Source organism: Eleutherodactylus coqui, chromosome 2 (genome assembly GCF_035609145.1).
Source record: "Eleutherodactylus coqui strain aEleCoq1 chromosome 2, aEleCoq1.hap1, whole genome shotgun sequence".
NCBI classification, from domain to species: domain Eukaryota; kingdom Metazoa; phylum Chordata; class Amphibia; order Anura; family Eleutherodactylidae; genus Eleutherodactylus; species Eleutherodactylus coqui.
In genome coordinates this window covers 98,191,559-98,212,658 of record NC_089838.1, presented here as the reverse complement: position 1 = coordinate 98,212,658, position 21,100 = coordinate 98,191,559, and positions in this window count along the sequence as shown.

Sequence of the window (21,100 nt, the reverse complement as noted above, 5' to 3'; positions counted from 1 at the left end):
AAGAATTAGCGTCCAAATTTTACGTACGGAATGTAATTTTCTCGCTTCCCAATGTAATACAAACTTGAAATTTGGCACAAGCATTGATTATGTCATAAATAGGAAAAGTTAATGGGAAGTTGTTGAGTACACTCCTGGGAAGATTACTGGCATAGTACAACTATCCTACGATAGGTGGCGCGTGCGAGCGTCGTCGACAGTTATGCCCCCCCAGACAAAGATCGTTTGATTTCCATCTCAAGCACAAAAGCAAAAGGCATTACGAGCAACGCGATGAGTGTTCAACTACAAAATGATGCATCCGCCGAACGTTTCGCAAGACAATTGCTGGATATTGAGAATGCTGAGGTAAAATAAAAGCTGCGCTGTGATTGGTTGCTATATATTATACCGCTGAGGTAAAATCAATGCTGCACTGTGATTCGTTGCTATTTTTTATATTGCTGAGGCAGAATTAGAGTTGCGCTGTGATTGGTTGTTATTTCTCTTACTGCTGACGTAACATGAAAGCTGTGCTGTGATTTGTTTTTATATATTATACCGCTGAGGTAACATGAAAGCTGCACTGTGATTGGTTGTTATATTTTATACTGCTGAGGTAACATATAAGCTGCGCTGTGATTGGGTGTTATATATATTTTAAAGCTGAGGTAACATCAAAGCTGCGCTGTGATTGGTTATATATTATACTACTGAGGTAACCTAAAAAATCTGCGCTGTGATTGGTTGTTATCTAGATATATAAAAACGAATGTATGTCTGTCTTCGCAGCAACGTGCGATGGGTAAGCTAGTAAACACTAAAATAGACTTATCACAAGGTCTAGATGATATTTTTTCCCCTCCCCAATTTTGAGGGAGCCTTATTTCCCTTGAGACAAAAGGACCGCACATGTTAAATCCAATATGGCCAGCCTTTTTTTTCCCGATATCAGCTCAGCTGAACCAACGTCAGCCAAACATCTAAGGGCGGCTGCTCGCAGCATGTTTTGAAAAATGTACTTGCAGTTTTTGATACAATTTTTTGAGCCAAAGGCAGAAGTCAATCAGCAGGAAGAAAAAGTAGACGTTCTTCCTTTACGGTTCTCATTTTTTGGTAATCTACTTCTGGCTTTGGCTCAAAAAAGTGCATCAAAAACTGCAAGTGGGTTTTCCAAAAAATACTGTGTGTGAAGCCACCCTAATACACATCAGCAGGCTGTGTGGTCCCACTGAAACTGGTAGGTTCAGCCAACTTTAGTCTAATGTGTATGGCCACCTTATGCATTCAGAATCTGTTATATGCATGTTGAAAGATTATTACAGATTATCATGAGAGCCGCATCCTCTGCTGATACTTTGAAACACAAAATACATAAGAACTTCCTAGGAAGTTGCCTTCCTGCACACTTAGGGCAAAATATTGACTTTTGTTGTGCAACTTCTTCAGAAGTCACAGTTGCTCAAGACTGCACATAATTACAGATAATGTAAATTACCCATTAGATATGGCAGCATCCCAAAGGGTAGCTCAGGACATAGGGCATACGCAGAGGAGCTGGAAGGGTAAAGCTGTCAGTCCTCATCATCTGTATAGTACTGGTCCTGGAAGGGGACACTCTCTCGAAGAGGAATCTCTGGATGATATCGGCCCTACAGTCCTCCCCTCCCATATCAGCTGAACCAACGTTAGCCAAACATCTTAGGGTTCATTCACGCAACCGTGATTACCATGCGTATTATGCGTGTGATGCGTGGCCGTGTGCCACAAGGTAGAAGTTCTTCCTTTATGGTTCCCACTCTGCGTTAATCTTATTCTGGGTTTGGTTCCAAAGAAGTGCATCAAAAACTGCAAGTACGTCTTTCAAAACATGCTGTGTGTGAAGCCACCTTAAGGCCCCATTCACACAAAGGAATTTGCGCAAGTAATTTAGCCACACAAAAAAATAAATAGCGACTATTAGACCAATGGTTTCCTATTCAGACAAAAGAATTTTAGGCGTGTAAAAAAATAATTTAAAAAAACGCTCCTAAAAAAAAATGCGGCATCAGCGACTAAAATCCCCCGCTGCACAAAAATATAGGCCTTGGCGTAACTTTGGAGTGCAAAATGCAGGAGTGTCCATAGACTCCTATGGGAGCTGGAAATAATGGGAGTGGGAGGGAGATTAGCTGCATCCAACGCTCAGAAAAGAAGGCAGCTGGCTCTATTTAAGACATTAGAAGAATTTCTACCGACCGAGGGAATTCCGAGCAGCAGCGCATTTTTCCTGCAACACGCCGCTCCCGATCATGTGAATGGGCTATTTAAATGCCAATAAAGCTCAGGACTCAATCGAGGAAAATCATCCATTTACACAATTTGTAGCAGAGTTAGACGCTATTTTTTTGCACGCAGCATTTTTACACGATTAGGTTCCTCGTGTGAACGAGCCCTAATATACATCAGCAGGCTGTGTGGTCCCACTGAAATTGGTAGGTCTGGCCAACTTTAGCCTAATGTATCTGGCCACCTTTATTCATCCAGTATCCACTATATGCATGTTGATAGATTATTACATATTATCATAATGAGAGCAGCATCCTCTAATGATGCTTTGAAACATGAAATACATATGAACTTCCTAAGAAGTTGCCTTCCTGCACCCCTAGGGCAAAACATAGACTTTTGTTGTGTAACTTCTTCAGAAGTCATGGTTGCTCGAGACTGCACATAATTGTAGAAGATGTAAATTCTCCATTAGTGCAGCGCCACCTTCGGGCTCATTCACACGAGCGTATGCGTTTTTACACTCAGCAGTTCGCGGCTGTATATATCGCCCTAATAAAGAATAGCGGTGATCAAGTCCCGAACTTAATTAGCATTTTCTCGCCCATTCACACAGCCGGGTGCGACATATTGCCGGAGAAGTATGCTGCTGATTGGAAATCCCTCGGTCGGCATTAAACCTCGGAATTACTTCTGATGCTTAAATAGAAGCACCAGTAATATTTTCCCAGCGTTGGACAAAGCTAAACTCCCTCCCACTGCGTTTTTTAGCAGCTCCCATAGTCTATGGAAGCCACAAGTGTATATTGGTCGAAAGATAGGGCAAAACCTAACGTTTCTGGCAGCGTATAATTGTGGTTGCCGATTTCGGTCACGTATGTCCTATTTTTTCCGTCTCAACGTTTTTACGCAGCTAAAAAATGAATGTATTGGTATCCAATGCTAATTTACGTGGTCTCGATTTTTGATTTTATCGTGGCTAAATAGCAGCGTAAAAACGCTTGCGTGAATAAGGCCTTATCTTCTATATATATAAAATTGAATGTATGCGTGTGTGTGTCTGTCTGTCTGTCTGTGTGTTTGTCCTTTATGTGCTACTACACCATTCATCCGATCGCCATGAAACTTTGGGAAGTTGTTGAGTACACTCCTGGGAAGATTATAGGCATAGTACAACTATCCTGCGATAGGTGGGGTGCGTGCGAGCGTCGTCGACAGTTACGCCCCCCCCAAGTAGATTGTTTGATTTCCATCACTGCCACTAATTCTCTCACTTCCTGATGTCGTAGAAACATGAAATTAGGCACGAGCATTGATTATGTCATAAATAGGAAAAGTTAATGGGTCCCAACTCGATTATTCAATTGTAAGCGCCAAAGAATTAGCGTCCAAATTTTACGTACGGAATCTAATTTTCTCGCTTCCCAATGTCATAGAAACTTGAAATTTGGCATGAGCATTGATTATGTTATAAATAGGAAAAGCTAATGGGTCCTAACTCGATTATTCAATTCTATGCGCCAAAGAATTAGCGTCCAAATTTTACGTACGGAATGTAATTTTCTCACTTTCCGGTGTCATAGAAACGTGAAATTTGGCACGAGCATTGAATATGTCATAAATAGGAAACGCTAATGGGTCCCAACTCGATTATTCAATTCTATGCGCAAAAGAATTAGCGTCCAAATTTTACGTACGGAATGTAATTTTCTCACTTTCCGGTGTCATAGAAACGTGAAATTTGGCACGAGCATTGATTATGTCATAAATAGAAAAAGTTAATGGGTCCCAACTCAATTATTCAATTCTATGCGCAAAAAAGTTAGCGTCCAAATTTTGCGTACGGAATGTAATTTTCTCACATAGAAACTTGAAATTTGGTACGGGCATTGAATATGTCATAAATAGGAAAAGCTAATGGGTCCCAACTCGATTATTCAATTCTATGTGCCAAAGAATTAGCGTCCAAATTTTACGTACGGAATGTAATTTTCTCACATAGAAACTTGAAATTTGGCACAGGCATTGAATATGTCATAAATAGGAAATGCTAATGGGTCCCAACTCGATTATTCAATTCTATGTGCAAAAGTATTAGCGTCCAAATTTTACGTACGGAATCTAATTTTCTCGCTTCCCAATGTCATAGAAACTCGAAATTTGGCACGAGCATTGAATATGTCATAAATAGGAAAAGCTAATCGGTCCCAACTCGATTATTCAATTCTATGCGCAAAAGAATTAGCGTCCAAATTTTACGTACGGAATCTAATTTTCTCGCTTCCCAATGTAATACAAACTTGAAATTTGGCACAAGCATTGATTATGTCATAAATAGGAAAAGTTAATGGGTCTCAATTCGATTATTCAATTCTAAGCGCCAAAGAATTAGCGTCCAAATTTTACGCTAATAGAAACGTGAAATTTGGCACAAGCATTGATTATGTCATAAATAGGAAAAGTTAATGGGAAGTTGTTGAGTACACTCCTGGGAAGATTACTGGCATAGTACAACTATCCTACGATAGGTGGCGCGTGCGAGCGTCATCGACAGTTATGCCCCCCAGACAAAGATCGTTTGATTTCCATCTCAAGCACAAAAGCAAAAGGCATTACGAGCAACGCGATGAGTGTTCAACTACAAAATGATGCATCCGCCGAACGTTTCGCAAGACGATTGCTGGATATTGAGAATGCTGAGGTAAAATAAAAGCTGCGCTGTGATTGGTTGCTATATATTATACCGCTGGGGTAAAATCAATGCTGCACTGTGATTCGTTGCTATTTTTTATATTGCTGAGGCAGAATTAGAGTTGCGCTGTGATTGGTTGTTATTTCTCTTACTGCTGACGTAACATGAAAGCTGTGCTGTGATTGGTTGTTATATATTATACCGCTGAGGTAACATGAAAGCTGCACTGTGATTGGTTGTTATATTTTATACTGCTGAGGTAACATATAAGCTGCGCTGTGATTGGGTGTTATATATATTTTAAAGCTGAGGTAACATCAAAGCTGCGCTGTGATTGGTTATATATTATACTACTGAGGTAACCTAAAAAAACTGCGCTGTGATTGGTTGTTATCTAGATATATAAAAACGAATGTATGTCTGTCTGTCTTCGCAGCAACGTGCGATGGGTAAGCTAGTAAACACTAAAATAGACTTATCACAAGGTCTAGATGATATTTTTTCCCCTCCCCAATTTCGAGGGAGCCTTATTTCCCTTGAGACAAAAGGAGCGCACATGTTAAATCCAATATGGCCAGCCTTTTTTTTCCCGATATCAGCTCAGCTGAACCAACGTCAGCCAAACATCTAAGGGCGGCTGCTCGCAGCATGTTTTGAAAAATGTACTTGCAGTTTTTGATGCAATTTTTTGAGCCAAAGGCAGAAGTCAATCAGCAGGAAGAAAAAGTAGACGTTCTTCCTTTACGGTTCTCATTTTTTGGTAATCTACTTCTGGCTTTGGCTCAAAAAAGTGCATCAAAAACTGCAAGTGGGTTTTCCAAAAAATACTGTGTGTGAAGCCACCCTAATACACATCAGCAGGCTGTGTGGTCCCACTGAAACTGGTAGGTTCAGCCAACTTTAGTCTAATGTGTATGGCCACCTTATGCATTCAGAATCTGTTATATGCATGTTGAAAGATTATTACAGATTATCATGAGAGCCGCATCCTCTGCTGATACTTTGAAACACAAAATACATAAGAACTTCCTAGGAAGTTGCCTTCCTGCACACTTAGGGCAAAATATTGACTTTTGTTGTGCAACTTCTTCAGAAGTCACAGTTGCTCAAGACTGCACATAATTACAGATAATGTAAATTACCCATTAGATATGGCAGCATCCCAAAGGGTAGCTCAGGACATAGGGCATACGCAGAGGAGCTGGAAGGGTAAAGCTGTCAGTCCTCATTATCTGTATGGTACTAGTCCTGGAAGGGGACACTCTCTCGAAGAGGAATCTCTGGATGATATCGGCCCTACAGTCCTCCCCTCCCATATCAGCTGAACCAACATTAGCCAAACATCTTAGAGTTCATTCACGCAACCGTGATTACCATGCGTATTATGCGTGTGATGCGTGGCCGTGTGCCACAAGGTAGAAGTTCTTCCTTTATGGTTCCCACTCTGCGTTAATCTTATTCTGAGTTTGGTTCCAAAGAAGTGCATCAAAAACTGCAAGTACGTCTTTCAAAACATGCTGTGTGTGAAGCCACCTTAAGGCCCCATTCACACAAAGGAATTTGCGCAAGTAATTTAGCCACACAAAAAAATAAATAGCGACTATTAGACCAATGGTTTCCTATTCACACAAAAGAATTTTAGATGTGTAAAAAAATAATTAAAAAAAACGCTCCTAAAAAAAAATGCGGCATCAGCGACTGAAATCCCCCGCTGCACAAAAATATAGGCCTTGGCGTAACTTTAGAGTGCAAAATGCAGGAGTGTCCATAGACTCCTATGGGAGCTGGAAATAATGGGAGTGGGAGGGAGATTAGCTGCATCCAACGCTCAGAAAAGAAGACAGCTGGCTCTATTTTAGGCATTAGAAATCATTAGGAGAATTTCTATTGACCGAGGGAATTCCGAGCAGCAGGGCATTTTTCCTGCAACACGCCGCTCCCGATCATGTGAATGGGCGATTTAAATGCCAATAAAGCTCAGGACTCAATGGAGGAAAATCATCCATTTACACAATTTGTAGCAGAGTTAGCCGCTATTTTTTTGCACGCAGCATTTTTACACAATTAGGTTCCTCATGTGAACGAGCCCTAATATACATCAGCAGGCTGTGTGGTCCCACTGAAATTCGTAGGTCTGGCCAACTTTAGCCTAATGTATCTGGCCACCTTTATTCATCCAGTATCCACTATATGCATGTTGATAGATTATTACATATTATCATAATGAGAGCAGCATCCTCTAATGATGCTTTGAAACATGAAATACATATGAACTTCCTAAGAAGTTGCCTTCCTGCACCCCTAGGGCAAAACATAGACTTTTGTTGTGTAACTTCTTCAGAAGTCATGGTTGCTCGAGACTGCACATAATTGTAGAAGATGTAAATTCACCATTAGTGCAGCGCCACCTTCGGGCTCATTTACACGAGCGTATGCGTTTTTACACTCAGCAGTTCGCAGCTGTATATATCGCCCTAATAAAGAATAGCGGTGATCAAGTCCCGAACCTAATTAGCATTTTCTCGCCCATTCACACAGCCGGGTGCGACATATTGGCGGAAAAGTATGCTGCTGATTGGAAATCCCTCGGTCTGGATAAATCCTCGGAATTACTTCTGATGCTTAAATAGAAGCACCAGTAATATTTTCCCAGCATTGGACAAAGCTAAACTCCCTCCCACTCCGTTTTTTAGCAGCTCCCATAGTCTATGGAAGCCACAAGTGTATATTGGTCGAAAGATATGGCAAAACCTAACGTTTCCGGCAGCGTATAATTGTGGTTGCCGATTTCGGTCACGTATGTCCTATTTTTTCCGTCTCAACGTTTTTACGCAGCTAAAAAATGAACGCATTGGTATCCAATGCTAATTTACGTGGTCTCGATTTTCAGTTTTATCGTGGCTAAATAGCAGTGTAAAAACGCTTGCGTGAATAAGGCCTTATCTTCTATATATATAAAATTGAATGTATGCGTGTGTGTCTGTCTGTCTGTCTGTGTGTTTGTCCTTTATGCGCTACTACACCATTCATCCGATCGCCATGAAACTTTGGGAAGTTGTTGAGTACACTCCTGGGAAGATTATAGGCATAGTACAACTATCCTACGATAGGTGGGGTGCGTGCGAGCGTCGTCGACAGTTACGTCCCCCCCAAGTAGATCGTTTCATTTCCATCACTGCCACTAATTCTCTCACTTCCCGATGCTGTAGAAACATGAAATTTGGCACAGGCATTGATTATGTCATAAATAGGAAAAGTTAATGGGTCCCAACTCAATTATTAAATTCTAAGCGCCAAAGAATTAGCGTCCAAATTTTACGTACGGAATCTAATTTTCTCGCTTCCCAATGTCATAGAAACTTGAAATTTGGCACAAGCATTGATTATGTCATAAATAGGAAAAGCTAATGGGTCCCAACTCGATTATTCAATTCTACGCGCCAAAGAATTAGCGTCCAAATTTTACGTACGGAATGTAATTTTCTCACTTTCCGGTGTCATAGAAACGTGAAATTTGGCAGGAGCATTGATTATGTCATAAATAGGAAAAGTTAATGGGTCCCAACTCGATTATTCAATTCTATGCGCAAAAAAGTTAGCGTCCAAATTTTGCGTACGGAATGTAATTTTCTCACATAGAAACTTGAAATTTGGCACGGGCATTGAATATGTCATCAATTGGAAAAGCTAATGGGTCCCAATTCGATTATTCAATTCTATGCGCCAAAGAATTAGCGTCCAAATTTTACGTACGGAATGTAATTTTCTCACATAGAAACTTGAAATTTGGCACAGGCATTGAATATGTCATAAATAGGAAACGCTAATGGGTCCCAACTCGATTATTCAATGCTATGCGCAAAAGAATTAGCGTCCAAATTTTACGTACGGAATGTAATTTTCTCACATAGAAACTTGAAATTTGGCACGGGCATTGAATATGTCATAAATAGGAAACGCTAATGGGTGCCAACTCGATTATTCAATTCTATGCGCAAAAGAATTAGCGTCCAAATTTTACGTACGGAATGTAATTTTCTCACTTTCCGGTGTCATAGAAACGTGAAATTTGGCACGAGCATTGATTATGTCATAAATAGGAAAAGTTAATGGGTCCCAACTCGATTATTAAATTCTAAGCGCCAAAGAATTAGCGTCCAAATTTTACGTGCGGAATCTAATTTTCTCGCTTCCCAATGTCATAGAAACTTGAAATTTGGCACAAGCATTGATTATGTCATAAATAGGAAAAGCTAATGGGTCCCAACTCGATTATTCAATTCTACGCGCCAAAGAATTAGCGTCCAAATTTTACGTACGGAATGTAATTTTCTCACTTTCCGGTGTCATAGAAACGTGAAATTTGGCACGAGCATTGATTATGTCATAAATAGGAAAAGTTAATGGGTCCCAACTCGATTATTCAATTCTATGCGCAAAAAAGTTAGCGTCCAAATTTTGCGTACGGAATGTAATTTTCTCACATAGAAACTTGAAATTTGGCACGGGCATTGAATATGTCATCAATTGGAAAAGCTAATGGGTCCCAATTCGATTATTCAATTCTATGCGCCAAAGAATTAGCGTCCAAATTTTACGTACGGAATGTAATTTTCTCACATAGAAACTTGAAATTTGGCACAGGCATTGAATATGTCATAAATAGGAAACGCTAATGGGTCCCAACTCGAATATTCAATGCTATGCGCAAAAGAATTAGCGTCCAAATTTTACGTACGGAATGTAATTTTCTCACATAGAAACTTGAAATTTGGCACGGGCATTGAATATGTCATAAATAGGAAACGCTAATGGGTGCCAACTCGATTATTCAATTCTATGCGCAAAAGAATTAGCGTCCAAATTTTACGTACGGAATGTAATTTTCTCACTTTCCGGTGTCATAGAAACGTGAAATTTGGCACGAGCATTGATTATGTCATAAATAGGAAAAGTTAATGGGTCCCAACTCGATTATTCAATTCTATGTGCAAAAGAATTAGCGTCCAAATTTTACGTACGGAATCTAATTTTCTCGCTTCCCAATGTAATACAAGCTTGAAATTTGGCACGAGCATTGATTATGTTATAAATAGGAAAACCTAATAGGTCCCAACTCGATTATTCAATTCTATGCGCCAAAGAATTAGCGTCCAAATTTTACGTACGGAATGTAATTTTCTCACTTTCCGGTGTCATAGAAACGTGAAATTTGGCAGGAGCATTGAATATGTCATAAATAGGAAAAGTTAATGGGTCCCAACTCGATTATTCAATTCTATGCGCAAAAAAGTTAGCGTCCAAATTTTGCGTACGGAATGTAATTTTCTCACATAGAAACTTGAAATTTGGCACGGGCATTGAATATGTCATAAATTGGAAAAGCTAATGGGTCCCAATTCGATTATTCAATTCTATGCGCCAAAGAATTAGCGTCCAAATTTTACGTACGGAATGTAATTTTCTCACATAGAAACTTGAAATTTGGCACGGGCATTGAATATGTCATAAATAGGGAACGCTAATGGGTCCCAACTCGATTATTCAATTCTATGCGCAAAAGAATTAGCGTCCAAATTTTACGTACGGAATGTAATTTTCTCACTTTCCGGTGTCATAGAAACGTGAAATTTGGCACGAGCATTGATTATGTCATAAATAGGAAAAGTTAATGGGTCCCAACTCGATTATTCAATTCTATGTGCAAAAGAATTAGCGTCCAAATTTTGCGTACGGAATCTAATTTTCTCGCTTCCCAATGTCATAGAAACTCGAAATTTGGCACGAGCATTGAATATGTCATAAATAGGAAAAGCTAATCGGTCCCAACTCGATTATTCAATTCTATGCGCAAAAGAATTAGCATCCAAATTTTAAGTACGGAATGTAATTTTCTCGCTTCCCAATGTAATACAAGCTTGAAATTTGGCACGAGCATTGATTATGTTATAAATAGGAAAAGCTAATAGGTCCCAACTTGATTATTCAATTCTATGCGCCAAAGAATTAGCGTCCAAATTTTACGTACGGAATGTAATTTTCTCACTTTCCGGTGTCATAGAAACGTGAAATTTGGCACGAGCATTGAATATGTCATAAATAGGAAAAGTTAATGGGTCCCAACTCGATTATTCAATTCTATGCGCAAAAAAGTTAGCGTCCAAATTTTGCGTACGGAATGTAATTTTCTCACATAGAAACTTGAAATTTGGCACGGGCATTGAATATGTCATCAATTGGAAAAGCTAATGGGTCCCAATTCGATTATTCAATTCTATGCGCCAAAGAATTAGCGTCCAAATTTTACGTACGGAATGTAATTTTCTCACATAGAAACTTGAAATTTGGCACGGGCATTGAATATGTCATAAATAGGGAACGCTAATGGGTCCCAACTCGATTATTCAATTCTATGCGCAAAAGAATTAGCGTCCAAATTTTACGTACGGAATGTAATTTTCTCACTTTCCGGTGTCATAGAAACGTGAAATTTGGCACGAGCATTGATTATGTCATAAATAGGAAAAGTTAATGGGTCCCAACTCGATTATTCAATTCTATGCGCAAAAAAGTTAGCGTCCAAATTTTGCGTACGGAATGTAATTTTCTCACATAGAAACTTGAAATTTGGTACGGGCATTGAATATGTCATAAATAGGAAAAGCTAATGGGTCCCAACTCGATTATTCAATTCTATGCGCCAAAGAATTAGCGTCCAAATTTTACGTATGGAATGTAATTTTCTCACATAGAAACTTGAAATTTGGCACAGGCATTGAATATGTCATAAGTAGGAAACGCTAATGGGTCCCAACTCGATTATTCAATTCTATGTGCAAAAGAATTAGCGTCCAAATTTTACGCACGGAATCTAATTTTCTCGCTTCCCAATGTCATAGAAACTCGAAATTTGGCACGAGCATTGAATATGTCATAAATAGGAAAAGCTAATCGGTCCCAACTCGATTATTCAATTCTATGCGCAAAAGAATTAGCGTCCAAATTTTACGTACGGAATGTAATTTTCTCGCTTCCCAATGTAATACAAACTTGAAATTTGGCACAAGCATTGATTATGTCATAAATAGGAAAAGTTAATGGGAAGTTGTTGAGTACACTCCTGGGAAGATTACTGGCATAGTACAACTATCCTACGATAGGTGGCGCGTGCGAGCGTCGTCGACAGTTATGCCCCCCCAGACAAAGATCGTTTGATTTCCATCTCAAGCACAAAAGCAAAAGGCATTACGAGCAACGCGATGAGTGTTCAACTACAAAATGATGCATCCGCCGAACGTTTCGCAAGACAATTGCTGGATATTGAGAATGCTGAGGTAAAATAAAAGCTGCGCTGTGATTGGTTGCTATATATTATACCGCTGAGGTAAAATCAATGCTGCACTGTGATTCGTTGCTATTTTTTATATTGCTGAGGCAGAATTAGAGTTGCGCTGTGATTGGTTGTTATTTCTCTTACTGCTGACGTAACATGAAAGCTGTGCTGTGATTTGTTTTTATATATTATACCGCTGAGGTAACATGAAAGCTGCACTGTGATTGGTTGTTATATTTTATACTGCTGAGGTAACATATAAGCTGCGCTGTGATTGGGTGTTATATATATTTTAAAGCTGAGGTAACATCAAAGCTGCGCTGTGATTGGTTATATATTATACTACTGAGGTAACCTAAAAAATCTGCGCTGTGATTGGTTGTTATCTAGATATATAAAAACGAATGTATGTCTGTCTTCGCAGCAACGTGCGATGGGTAAGCTAGTAAACACTAAAATAGACTTATCACAAGGTCTAGATGATATTTTTTCCCCTCCCCAATTTTGAGGGAGCCTTATTTCCCTTGAGACAAAAGGACCGCACATGTTAAATCCAATATGGCCAGCCTTTTTTTTCCCGATATCAGCTCAGCTGAACCAACGTCAGCCAAACATCTAAGGGCGGCTGCTCGCAGCATGTTTTGAAAAATGTACTTGCAGTTTTTGATACAATTTTTTGAGCCAAAGGCAGAAGTCAATCAGCAGGAAGAAAAAGTAGACGTTCTTCCTTTACGGTTCTCATTTTTTGGTAATCTACTTCTGGCTTTGGCTCAAAAAAGTGCATCAAAAACTGCAAGTGGGTTTTCCAAAAAATACTGTGTGTGAAGCCACCCTAATACACATCAGCAGGCTGTGTGGTCCCACTGAAACTGGTAGGTTCAGCCAACTTTAGTCTAATGTGTATGGCCACCTTATGCATTCAGAATCTGTTATATGCATGTTGAAAGATTATTACAGATTATCATGAGAGCCGCATCCTCTGCTGATACTTTGAAACACAAAATACATAAGAACTTCCTAGGAAGTTGCCTTCCTGCACACTTAGGGCAAAATATTGACTTTTGTTGTGCAACTTCTTCAGAAGTCACAGTTGCTCAAGACTGCACATAATTACAGATAATGTAAATTACCCATTAGATATGGCAGCATCCCAAAGGGTAGCTCAGGACATAGGGCATACGCAGAGGAGCTGGAAGGGTAAAGCTGTCAGTCCTCATCATCTGTATAGTACTGGTCCTGGAAGGGGACACTCTCTCGAAGAGGAATCTCTGGATGATATCGGCCCTACAGTCCTCCCCTCCCATATCAGCTGAACCAACGTTAGCCAAACATCTTAGGGTTCATTCACGCAACCGTGATTACCATGCGTATTATGCGTGTGATGCGTGGCCGTGTGCCACAAGGTAGAAGTTCTTCCTTTATGGTTCCCACTCTGCGTTAATCTTATTCTGGGTTTGGTTCCAAAGAAGTGCATCAAAAACTGCAAGTACGTCTTTCAAAACATGCTGTGTGTGAAGCCACCTTAAGGCCCCATTCACACAAAGGAATTTGCGCAAGTAATTTAGCCACACAAAAAAATAAATAGCGACTATTAGACCAATGGTTTCCTATTCAGACAAAAGAATTTTAGGCGTGTAAAAAAATAATTTAAAAAAACGCTCCTAAAAAAAAATGCGGCATCAGCGACTAAAATCCCCCGCTGCACAAAAATATAGGCCTTGGCGTAACTTTGGAGTGCAAAATGCAGGAGTGTCCATAGACTCCTATGGGAGCTGGAAATAATGGGAGTGGGAGGGAGATTAGCTGCATCCAACGCTCAGAAAAGAAGGCAGCTGGCTCTATTTAAGACATTAGAAGAATTTCTACCGACCGAGGGAATTCCGAGCAGCAGCGCATTTTTCCTGCAACACGCCGCTCCCGATCATGTGAATGGGCTATTTAAATGCCAATAAAGCTCAGGACTCAATCGAGGAAAATCATCCATTTACACAATTTGTAGCAGAGTTAGACGCTATTTTTTTGCACGCAGCATTTTTACACGATTAGGTTCCTCGTGTGAACGAGCCCTAATATACATCAGCAGGCTGTGTGGTCCCACTGAAATTGGTAGGTCTGGCCAACTTTAGCCTAATGTATCTGGCCACCTTTATTCATCCAGTATCCACTATATGCATGTTGATAGATTATTACATATTATCATAATGAGAGCAGCATCCTCTAATGATGCTTTGAAACATGAAATACATATGAACTTCCTAAGAAGTTGCCTTCCTGCACCCCTAGGGCAAAACATAGACTTTTGTTGTGTAACTTCTTCAGAAGTCATGGTTGCTCGAGACTGCACATAATTGTAGAAGATGTAAATTCTCCATTAGTGCAGCGCCACCTTCGGGCTCATTCACACGAGCGTATGCGTTTTTACACTCAGCAGTTCGCGGCTGTATATATCGCCCTAATAAAGAATAGCGGTGATCAAGTCCCGAACTTAATTAGCATTTTCTCGCCCATTCACACAGCCGGGTGCGACATATTGCCGGAGAAGTATGCTGCTGATTGGAAATCCCTCGGTCGGCATTAAACCTCGGAATTACTTCTGATGCTTAAATAGAAGCACCAGTAATATTTTCCCAGCGTTGGACAAAGCTAAACTCCCTCCCACTGCGTTTTTTAGCAGCTCCCATAGTCTATGGAAGCCACAAGTGTATATTGGTCGAAAGATAGGGCAAAACCTAACGTTTCTGGCAGCGTATAATTGTGGTTGCCGATTTCGGTCACGTATGTCCTATTTTTTCCGTCTCAACGTTTTTACGCAGCTAAAAAATGAATGTATTGGTATCCAATGCTAATTTACGTGGTCTCGATTTTTGATTTTATCGTGGCTAAATAGCAGCGTAAAAACGCTTGCGTGAATAAGGCCTTATCTTCTATATATATAAAATTGAATGTATGCGTGTGTGTGTCTGTCTGTCTGTCTGTGTGTTTGTCCTTTATGTGCTACTACACCATTCATCCGATCGCCATGAAACTTTGGGAAGTTGTTGAGTACACTCCTGGGAAGATTATAGGCATAGTACAACTATCCTGCGATAGGTGGGGTGCGTGCGAGCGTCGTCGACAGTTACGCCCCCCCCAAGTAGATTGTTTGATTTCCATCACTGCCACTAATTCTCTCACTTCCTGATGTCGTAGAAACATGAAATTAGGCACGAGCATTGATTATGTCATAAATAGGAAAAGTTAATGGGTCCCAACTCGATTATTCAATTGTAAGCGCCAAAGAATTAGCGTCCAAATTTTACGTACGGAATCTAATTTTCTCGCTTCCCAATGTCATAGAAACTTGAAATTTGGCATGAGCATTGATTATGTTATAAATAGGAAAAGCTAATGGGTCCTAACTCGATTATTCAATTCTATGCGCCAAAGAATTAGCGTCCAAATTTTACGTACGGAATGTAATTTTCTCACTTTCCGGTGTCATAGAAACGTGAAATTTGGCACGAGCATTGAATATGTCATAAATAGGAAACGCTAATGGGTCCCAACTCGATTATTCAATTCTATGCGCAAAAGAATTAGCGTCCAAATTTTACGTACGGAATGTAATTTTCTCACTTTCCGGTGTCATAGAAACGTGAAATTTGGCACGAGCATTGATTATGTCATAAATAGAAAAAGTTAATGGGTCCCAACTCAATTATTCAATTCTATGCGCAAAAAAGTTAGCGTCCAAATTTTGCGTACGGAATGTAATTTTCTCACATAGAAACTTGAAATTTGGTACGGGCATTGAATATGTCATAAATAGGAAAAGCTAATGGGTCCCAACTCGATTATTCAATTCTATGTGCCAAAGAATTAGCGTCCAAATTTTACGTACGGAATGTAATTTTCTCACATAGAAACTTGAAATTTGGCACAGGCATTGAATATGTCATAAATAGGAAATGCTAATGGGTCCCAACTCGATTATTCAATTCTATGTGCAAAAGTATTAGCGTCCAAATTTTACGTACGGAATCTAATTTTCTCGCTTCCCAATGTCATAGAAACTCGAAATTTGGCACGAGCATTGAATATGTCATAAATAGGAAAAGCTAATCGGTCCCAACTCGATTATTCAATTCTATGCGCAAAAGAATTAGCGTCCAAATTTTACGTACGGAATCTAATTTTCTCGCTTCCCAATGTAATACAAACTTGAAATTTGGCACAAGCATTGATTATGTCATAAATAGGAAAAGTTAATGGGTCTCAATTCGATTATTCAATTCTAAGCGCCAAAGAATTAGCGTCCAAATTTTACGCTAATAGAAACGTGAAATTTGGCACAAGCATTGATTATGTCATAAATAGGAAAAGTTAATGGGAAGTTGTTGAGTACACTCCTGGGAAGATTACTGGCATAGTACAACTATCCTACGATAGGTGGCGCGTGCGAGCGTCATCGACAGTTATGCCCCCCAGACAAAGATCGTTTGATTTCCATCTCAAGCACAAAAGCAAAAGGCATTACGAGCAACGCGATGAGTGTTCAACTACAAAATGATGCATCCGCCGAACGTTTCGCAAGACGATTGCTGGATATTGAGAATGCTGAGGTAAAATAAAAGCTGCGCTGTGATTGGTTGCTATATATTATACCGCTGGGGTAAAATCAATGCTGCACTGTGATTCGTTGCTATTTTTTATATTGCTGAGGCAGAATTAGAGTTGCGCTGTGATTGGTTGTTATTTCTCTTACTGCTGACGTAACATGAAAGCTGTGCTGTGATTGGTTGTTATATATTATACCGCTGAGGTAACATGAAAGCTGCACTGTGATTGGTTGTTATATTTTATACTGCTGAGGTAACATATAAGCTGCGCTGTGATTGGGTGTTATATATATTTTAAAGCTGAGGTAACATCAAAGCTGCGCTGTGATTGGTTATATATTATACTACTGAGGTAACCTAAAAAAACTGCGCTGTGATTGGTTGTTATCTAGATATATAAAAACGAATGTATGTCTGTCTGTCTTCGCAGCAACGTGCGATGGGTAAGCTAGTAAACACTAAAATAGACTTATCACAAGGTCTAGATGATATTTTTTCCCCTCCCCAATTTCGAGGGAGCCTTATTTCCCTTGAGACAAAAGGAGCGCACATGTTAAATCCAATATGGCCAGCCTTTTTTTTCCCGATATCAGCTCAGCTGAACCAACGTCAGCCAAACATCTAAGGGCGGCTGCTCGCAGCATGTTTTGAAAAATGTACTTGCAGTTTTTGATGCAATTTTTTGAGCCAAAGGCAGAAGTCAATCAGCAGGAAGAAAAAGTAGACGTTCTTCCTTTACGGTTCTCATTTTTTGGTAATCTACTTCTGGCTTTGGCTCAAAAAAGTGCATCAAAAACTGCAAGTGGGTTTTCCAAAAAATACTGTGTGTGAAGCCACCCTAATACACATCAGCAGGCTGTGTGGTCCCACTGAAACTGGTAGGTTCAGCCAACTTTAGTCTAATGTGTATGGCCACCTTATGCATTCAGAATCTGTTATATGCATGTTGAAAGATTATTACAGATTATCATGAGAGCCGCATCCTCTGCTGATACTTTGAAACACAAAATACATAAGAACTTCCTAGGAAGTTGCCTTCCTGCACACTTAGGGCAAAATATTGACTTTTGTTGTGCAACTTCTTCAGAAGTCACAGTTGCTCAAGACTGCACATAATTACAGATAATGTAAATTACCCATTAGATATGGCAGCATCCCAAAGGGTAGCTCAGGACATAGGGCATACGCAGAGGAGCTGGAAGGGTAAAGCTGTCAGTCCTCATTATCTGTATGGTACTGGTCCTGGAAGGGGACACTCTCTCGAAGAGGAATCTCTGGATGATATCGGCCCTACAGTCCTCCCCTCCCATATCAGCTGAACCAACGTTAGCCAAACATCTTAGGGTTCATTCATGCAACCGTGATTACCATGCGTATTATGCGTGTGATGCGTGGCCGTGTGCCACAAGGTAGAAGTTCTTCCTTTATGGTTCCCACTCTGCGTTAATCTTATTTTGGGTTTGGTTCCAAAGAAGTGCATCAAAAACTGCAAGTGCGTCTTTCAAAACATGCTGTGTGTGAAGCCACCTTAAGGCCCCATTCACACAAAGGAATTTGCGCAAGTAATTTAGCCACACAAAAAAATAAATAGCGACTATTAGACCAATGGTTTCCTATTCACACAAAAGAATTTTAGGCGTGTAAAAAAATAATTTAAAAAAATGCACCTAAAAAAATACGACATCAGCGACTGAAATTCCCCGCTGCACAAAAATATAGGCGTATGTTTGGAGTGCATAATGCAGGAGTGTCCATAGACTCCTATGGGAGCTGGAAATAATGGGAGTGGGAGGGAGATTAGCTGCATCCAACGCTCAGAAAAGAAGGCAGCTGGCTCTATTTAAGACATTAGAAATCATTAGGAGAATTTCTACCGACCGAGGGAATTCCGAGCAGCAGGGCATTTTTCCTGCAACACGCCGCTCCCGATCATGTGAATGGGCGATTTAAATGCCAATAAAGCTCAGGACTCAATCGAGGAAAATCATCCATTTACACAATTTGTAGCAGAGTTAGACGCTATTTTTTTGCACGCAGCATTTTTGCACGATTAGGTTCCTCATGTGAACGAGCCCTAATATACATCAGCAGGCTGTGTGGTCCCACTGAAATTCGTAGGTCTGGCCAACTTTAGCCTAATGTATCTGGCCACCTTTATTCATCCAGTATCCACTATATGCATGTTGATAGATTATTACATATTATCATAATGAGAGCAGCATCCTCTAATGATGCTTTGAAACATGAAATACATATGAACTTCCTAAGAAGTTGACTTCCTGCACCCCTAGGGCAAAACATAGACTTTTGTTGTGTAACTTCTTCAGAAGTCATGGTTGCTCGAGACTGCACATAATTGCAGAAGATGTAAATTCTCCATTAGTGCAGCGCCACCTTCGGGCTCATTCACACGAACGAATGCGTTTTTACACTCAGCAGTTCGCGGCTGTATATATCGCCCTAATAAAGAATAGCGGTGATCAAGTCCCGAACTTAATTAGCATTTTCTCGCCCATTCACACAGCCGGGTGCGACATATTGGCGGAAAAGTATGCTGCTGATTGGAAATCCCTCGGTCTGGATAAATCCTCGGAATTACTTCTAATGCCTAAATAGAAGCACCAGTAATATTTTCCCAGCGTTGGACAAAGCTAAACTCCCTCCCACTCCGTTTTTAAGCAGCTCCCATAGTCTATGGAAGCCACAAGTGTATATTGGTCGAAAGATAGAGCAAAACCTAACGTTTCTGGCAGCGTATAATTGTGGTTGCCGATTTCGGTCACGTATGTCCTATTTTTTCCGTCTCAACGTTTTTACGCGGCTAAAAAATGAACGCATTGGTATCCAATGCTAATTTACGTGGTCTCGATTTTTGATTTTATCGTGGCTAAATAGCAGCGTAAAAACGCTTGCGTGAATAAGGCCTTATAAGCACTAAAATAGACATATCACAAGGTCTAGATGATATTTTTTCCCCTCCCCAATTTTGAGGGAGCCTTATTTCACTTGAGACAAAAGGAACCCACATGTTAAATCCAATATGGCCAGCCTTTTTTCCCCCGATATCAGCTCAGCTGAACAAACCTCAGCCAAACATCTAAGGGCGGCTGCTCACAGCATGTTTTGAAAAATGTACTGGCAGTTTTTGATGCAATTTTTTGTGCCAAAGGCAGAAGTCAATCCAGCAGGTAGAAGAAGTAGAAGTTCTTCCTTTACGGTTCTTATTTTTTGGTAATCTACTTCTGGCTTTGGCTCAAAAAAGTGCATCAAAAACTGGTGGGTTTTCCAAAAAATACTGTGTGTGAAGCCACCCTAACACACATCAGATGGCTGTGTGGTCCCACTGAAATTGGTAGGTTCGGCCAACTTAGTCTAACGTGTATGGCCACCTTTATTCATCCAGTATCCACCATATGCAGGTTAATGGATTATTACATATTATCATATTAAAAGCAGCATCCTTTAATGATGCTTTGAAACACAAAATACATATGAACCACTGGTGTTACTATAGGGAATGCGGTTGCACCCGGGCCCAGGAGCCTTAGGGGGCCCATAAAGCCCTCTTCTCCATATAGGGAGCCCAGTACTATGAATAAAGCATTATAGTTGGGGGCCCTGTTACAGGTTTTGCATTGGGGCCAGGAGCTTCAAGTTACACTTATGAACATATAATACATATGAATTTCCTAGGAATTTGACTTCCTGCACCCCTAGGGCAAAACACATACTTGTGTTGTGTAACTTCTTCAGAAGTCACAGTTACTCAAGACTGCACATAATTAAAGATAATGTAAATTTTCCACTAAATGTCACCTTTTTAATCCAAGAAAAGTGCAGCACCACCCTATAAACACTAAAATAGACATATCACAAGGTCTAGATAATATTTTTTTCCTCTCCCCAATTTTGAGGGAGCCTTATTTCCCTTGAGACAAAAGGAACGCATATGTTAAATTCAACATGCCCAAGTCTCTTCCCCCTCCCTCCCCCCCCGATATCAGTTGAAGAAACGTTAGGGCTCATTCACACGGCTGTGATATCCGCGTGATGCACGGCTGCATGGCGCATGGTGAAAGGAGTCAATGAAAGTAAATGGACTTTCAATGATCCATGCACATGAGCATGTAAACCCCAGGTGTCGATACGCACGAGAAATAGATTGCAGCATGCTTTCTCAGTGTACCGCACATTGTGAGCCCTAACTTTTGTACAGGAAGCGTATGTAAT